This window comes from Astyanax mexicanus, chromosome 4, assembly GCF_023375975.1.
Source record: "Astyanax mexicanus isolate ESR-SI-001 chromosome 4, AstMex3_surface, whole genome shotgun sequence".
Taxonomy (NCBI): domain Eukaryota; kingdom Metazoa; phylum Chordata; class Actinopteri; order Characiformes; family Acestrorhamphidae; genus Astyanax; species Astyanax mexicanus.
This window is the reverse complement of record NC_064411.1, coordinates 37601125-37607816: the sequence shown is the minus strand read 5'-3', so window position 1 is coordinate 37607816 and position 6692 is coordinate 37601125. Positions and strand designations below refer to the sequence as shown.

The 6692-nt window shown below is 34.4% G+C and overlaps 1 protein-coding gene across 1 annotated transcript in view; it reads left to right on the top strand.

Annotated features, from left to right (window-relative positions):
* The first annotated feature begins 2729 nt into the window (after positions 1–2729).
* Positions 2730–6692, top strand: part of tesk2 (testis associated actin remodelling kinase 2) — a 59032-nt gene continuing 55069 nt past the window's right edge. Inside the window, exon 1 of the mRNA XM_022679153.2 lies at positions 2730–3336. The gene's annotated coding sequence lies outside the window, so the exon portion shown is untranslated. The remainder of the gene's footprint in view (positions 3337–6692) is intronic.

The following is a 6692-nucleotide window of genomic DNA, read 5'->3' as shown; positions in this document are numbered from 1 at the left end:
ACTAGAACTATATGGAAAAAGAACCATGGCTTTAAAGGGTTCTTTAGGGGTTTTACAAAGAGGCATTTGTTCAATAACAATATAACATGACTTTTGTTTCAGAGGTATAGAAGGTTAAACTACTAGGTGTAAGATTTACACTGAATTAACACACTTTTTGCAAATATAGAGGAATGTTAATCTATACTTTAAGTATATTTTCTGCATGTTCTACATGTTCCACATTTATTTTAACTGTTTAAAACTATTTAAGAGAATTCCCTGTCCACCTCCCTGTCATGTTGGGATAAACAGCCTTAAACATCAGTGACATTACAGACTTCACATTTATTTATTTATTTATTTAATAGCATACAACACAGAGCAATATGCAAAGATACATATTCTTGTGTATTAGTATCATAACTAATAAATTACAAGCTAGGAGGTGCATAAGCATACAGAGGAAAGAATGGGGACTGGATATGGGGACTTGCTGTTGCATGTTCAGCAATTAATTATATATATCTTTTTTTTCAACAAGTTTTTTACATTTCACTGCATGTTTATGTGAGTTAACACTTAAGATGTCCCACCTATCATAGTTAATATATTTAAGTAATATATTTCAGTAATTTAAATAATTTAGAAAAAATCTAAATGTATCTTTTTAAAACAGAACAAGTTCACAATGAACAGTTGTTTGGGTCATTGGGTGCCATTTGCTTGTTGTAACATTTCCAAATTACATTTAATTTTTATGTTTTTTTATGTTTTCTGAATTTGATGAAGTTTTACTTCATTTTTTACTTATTTTTCTTTGCTAAAGATGGTTAAATTTTTCTTGTTTCTGTTACTAAAACATGTGACATTTAGAAATCATGTTTCAAAGTAAGTCCACTTATTTCTTTGATTTTCTCTGAAGAAAGTGTTTATTTTAAAGAAATGGTTGACTGCATCTTTAAATAATTGATATTTATAAAATGCATGGCAAGCTGCATGACAGGATGGACATGTTTAACAAAAACGTGTATGTAGAGTAAAAGTATTGCAAGTATTATTAGCACTGTAAATGACAAACACAACACTAGCACAAGATAGATATACAGACAGACAGACAGACAGATAGACAGAGTTAGGGATCTCCTGTATTTCCCCTGCCTCTATATTTACCAGTATACCTGGAGTTACTGTTAAACTTTCTTAATCTTGACAGTAGATGGCGCCAAAGATGTAGAATTGAGTTGTTGTCGGCTGTCAGTTTGCAATGTTTCTAATAATTCAACATTTTAAATTACATTACATAATTTACACTAATTTATATGACTTGTATAAAACATTTATTTGTTTTTATGTTTAATAATATGCTGAAATAACGTATTATTTCTGTATTATAATATTCTTTTGATGTATTTAGGGCCCATTTGACAAAACACACTCACACTGCCATCTCATTGGTCAACACCGAAGCCAGAGAACGTTCTGGTTGGTTCAGACCAGCACATCAAACCCACTATCATTCTGCTTTCCTATTGGACACGATCTCACCCACTCAACCCAGTTAATCGCCTCTGATTGGTTGTAGTTCGTGTCGCTCTGAACGAACATGAAAAGGCAAGTTTAGGCGACAAGAGAGGAGGAGGGCGGAAGGGGAGATGGATTCGTTTAAAGAACCGATTCTTTTGAACGTATTTAATGAATCGAACGGCAGAACACTTCGTAAGCGCCCCGGTCAAAGCGCTTCAACCGACAACAAGAGTCGATTCAGCGATTCCTCTGAAAAATGTTCTAGAATTAAAAATTATAATTTTTTTATGTTTCAATTTCATGAGGTTAAATTTATTAAAGTCTTTGTAATGTGTTTATTAAAGTCTTCGTAATGTCCCATGAATTTAACTATTTTCTAAACACCAGTCCCTTATTTATTTATTTATTTATTTATAAATAACTTAGATAGCTTAGCTTACACATTATTAATTATATTATTTATATTTGTAATTTAAAATGTATTTATTTTATGTATATGCACAGTGTACACAAGTTATACGTCTTATTTCTCTGTTTACTTTAGCAAACATTCAACCTATTTTAATGCTTCCGTTTTAGAATACAAAAAAGCGAATTAAAAAAAAGGTTTTTAAAAAAGTTTTTTTAAGTTATTATATAAACTACTAATTAGTAGTATAAAATTCCAACTTTTTATATACATATTTAAATTAGTATAGTATTGCATTTGTATCTAATATTTTAAGTTAGAATGTTGTATAGTAAAGTAACGGCTTTCGTTTTTAGTTAGGCGCTTAAAACTAAAGATAAGAGCTGGGCAATATGACATTATTTTACTGCATTGTGATTTGTGCATTTGCTATTGTGATAAATGGTAGACATCTCTCGTGTGTATTATGTGCATAACATAAACTTTAAAAACAAACTGGGCATTAATCTGACCAGTTCAGATCAGTTTAATTGGATGACATATAACATTATTATTGTTAATTGTGGAATAAAAACTCCGTATTTATTTTAAATGTAGTATTTAATTATTTTTGTCTATTTCTATCTGATAATACTAATGCAGTTTGTCTGTTTGTGAAAACATGATGCATTTAAATTTCTTTAAATATCAAAATACAGGGTTAAAGAATAGTCAAGCCCTATTAGTGCTACAAAACACAAGCTCGGTTCAAGTGTGACTCGCGAATCCGTCCACGATTCGTTTAAAAGAACCGGTTCCTGAAGAGCCGACTCTTTGGCGAGTGGTATATGGCTGAAGGAGGCGGAGGAGGAGTCGATTGACATGGAGAATCCCCCGCAGTAGAGAATATTTACTTCGGCGTGTTTTCACGAAGATTAACTTCTCGTAGGTTTTTAGGAGCGGATTTCTGCAGATATTTAAACCCCAGTTTAGGAGTTTAAGTGAAGAAATAAAGGAGGAGCCTGTGCTGAGAGACTGGAGCGGTGAACGGTGCGCAGAGAAGAGGAGAGAGAGAGAAAGCTCCGGCGCTGTTTATTTTTCTCTTGACCACTCCAGCCTTTTTTCCTGCGGTCATTACGCAGTTCTCTCAGGCTGGATCTGGAGGGGTTTAACCCGCTGGTCATGACTCTGCTCGGCTATAGAGTCGCGGATCTGAGGGCTCTTTTTCAGTAGAGAGGAGCGGGAGCGGAGTTTAGAGTTAGTTTGTAGTTTGTTTGGGAGTTCATATGTAGCTACAAGTGCTTTAAACTCCAGCTACATTTCAGCGTTTATTTGAACTGCGGGATAAAAAGTGCTTAAAATCGTCTCAAGAAATGCAATGGGATTAAGTAGGACCTTTCACCGGAGCAGAACTTCACCCCAGAGCCAGTTCAGACGACCAGGTAAGACCTGAGCTTTCTCCTCCAGCAGCGGCAGCAGCAGCAGCTCTAAACTCAAGTGTCACAGTGGAGGAGGAGTGGGCTGAGCTAACCTAACTATACCCAAACTAAACTAGCTTAGCTTAGCTAATATACAGCTCTGTTTACAAATACATACTGTTAACTGCTTACAAATACATACTGTTACAACTTTTAAATACATATTGTTACTGCTTACAAATACATACTGTTCACTGCTGCATACAAATACATACTGTTTACTGCTGCATACAAATACATACTGTTTACTGCTGCATACAAATACATACTGTTTACTGCTGCATACAAATACATACTGTTTACTGCTGCATACAAATACATACTGTTTACTGCTGCATACAAATACATACTGTTTACTGCTGCATACAAATACATACTGTTACCTCATACAGATCAGTACTTTTACTGCATACAAATACACACTGTACAGATCTGTACTGTAACTCCTTACACATATACACTGTTACCTAATAGAGCTATATTTTTACTGCATTCAAATACATACTAGCCACCCTATTACGTCATACAAATATTTGCTGTTATTTCAGTCATACTTCAGAAATACGTAAAACTTATTAAACTACTGCAGTTACTTTATATATACATATACATGTCAATACTTTCTAAGTTAGTACTGTTATGTTGTAAACACGCACTGTTAAGTCCATCTTACATCTATCAGCATCTGTCAGAAACAAAAATCTGTTCTTATTGATCAGATCAGGTCCTGTTCACACAGAGCAGAGTGAATTGTGAAATAATTAAAACTTTACTTGTCTTGCAAACAAATCTATTTTTTAGTTGTATCATTTGAAGAGCACACATCCATCAACACAGCACATAGGTGCATTAGTGGAGCTGTAGGCAAGTGCAGCTTACTGCTGCAGCTGCTACCCACGTCTAGTCAATGGCTGCTAAGCAACCCCTGTGAAAAGACTGTGTTGATGAGTTTCATATGACACCATCTTTTACTCGTTGCATGTTCAGAAGCAACACTTGTGCTTGCTACTGTGTCGCTGCAGCTGTGCAGCTGATCAAACAGCAAGAAGCCAACCAGGCATGAGGTCTGGCCTAGGACCAGTGATACAGTTACAACAGGGGTTCTCAAGCCTGGTTCAGAAGTTCGACACATTGTTTGGTTTTTCCTGCTTTAACACACCTGATGCAACTCTTGAGACTAATGAACTGGTGAGATGAATCAGGTGTGTTACATCAGTAAGATCACAAACTATTTCTTCGCTATATATTGTGCACTATTCAGTCCACAGCGTATTCATGAAAAAATAGATTTGTGTTTGTGTGCACAATATATAGTTTTTGCTTTGATATCGCAGTAGTCACATCGCAGAACATAAAGTTTTTTTTTTTTTTTACTTTTTTGCTGCTTAATTCAAAGCAGTATTCATGCTGTTCTCATTTTACATGACAGTATCTACCAGATTGTCGATTGCCTAAAACCATTTATTTTACTCTAATCACTGATAAACAGATTGCATTATTATCGTGATAGTCATGTCAGATTAGGGGTGGGCGATATGGCCCTAAAATAATATCACAATATTTCATGGTATTTTCATGATAACAATGCTCTTGGCGATATGACAAAACACTGAATTACAAAAATGATTTCAAGAATACACTACTGCAACAATATGAATATTATTTTTTTATTGTGTACAATATGATATGGCACATCCCTAACTGAAATCTAAAAAAATACAAGCACTAGTTCAGATTTGTAACAAAAGTCAATGATCCAGAATGTCATGATACTAATAATGCATTTAAAATATCTCCATATATGCAGGATTAAAGTAAAATAAATGTTACTGGACAGATATAATTCCTAGTCTCTAGTAGATAAATAATAGGAAATGAGAACAGTGTGAATTTTTCTTTTGCTAAAAACAGCAAAAAAAAGTGGTACCCTGATGTGAGAATTAGGGGTGGGTGATATGGCACGATATTTCGGGGTATAATAACGTTCACGATATTCAAAAATGTTGGCAATATTATTGCGTACGATGCGATATGGCAAACCCATGTATTTATTAGATCATGTTCCTAATATTTTTCCATCTAATTTTTCCTGATACTAAACAGTTTTTTTTGTCTTGCTTTCAAACACAAATACAGCTAAATTTGTAGTGTTATTCAAATCATGAATTTACTTTAGCTATGCTATTCAAGTTCAATCTTTTATATATCACGTACTGGTTATAGTCATGCACGAATCAACTAGCAGCTAAAGCTATTCTAGTCACACATTTAGCTAGCTACCTTAGTTCTATCTTATTTTAGTCATGTGACTTACCTTTTACAGTGTATTCTAATCATTAATGTACCACAGCAGTACTATTTAAATCAAATGAGTCACATAGTTAACTAACTAACTAATTAACTAGCAATTCTTTTGGTAAACAAAACAGTTTAAAAACAGACAGTTTTTAAAGAGTACTTAGTTACAAGCTGAGTAAACTGATGTCAAGCATGATACGTGATGCTAAGTGATTTATTTAATTTAATTATGTAGAAAGTAACTTAGTTAAGTAATTATGTAGAAAGTAACCCTCTCTCACTGACTCCCAGCAACAAGACGCATTTATTGTTAATTGGTCTGAATATACTAATTTGAACCAAACTAAAGCAACCTGGCTTGACTGCACCTTTTACAGTGTCAAATCTGTTAGGTTTAGCACAAAAAATAGCATTAGCATTATTAGTACAGTGTTCAAGTTCATCACACGTCCACTATGGTAATAGTTTTGTTCTTGTCCTTTTTACTGAGACCGTCTTAAAAGGGGTGTAAGGAAATCTCAGTATTATACTGTGTTGCAATATTTTGTTGTGTGATACTGTATCAATATTCAAAAACCGAATATTGATTTTGAATTATTATGTGATGAGATAAAGGTTAGACAGTGGTTCATTCTTGGTATCACCTTGTTTACAGTATCACAATAAATTGTGACCTATTGACTCGTAAACCCTGTATTTTGATGCGTACCACATCGCCAAGTTCTTGCCAATGCACAGCCCTATTTTAGTTGTTTAGAAATACAGTCTATTTTGTATTTTTGGCTCATAATAAAGTGGAGGCAGCTGTGTTTACAGTGCCTGATGTTCTTCACCTTTGTAAAAATTGTTAGCACTCCCTAGCTAAGCATCCCTGCTACAATTACAAAAATGTTTTCCCTCTACTAAATCCTCCGGTCCTCTTTTCGAATGTGAGGAATGTCAGGCATGCCATAGTTCAGGTGCACGCTCTGTTGCTGAGATTGCGCAGCCTGATCAGGCCACTCTGAAAAATACCTGTGGCC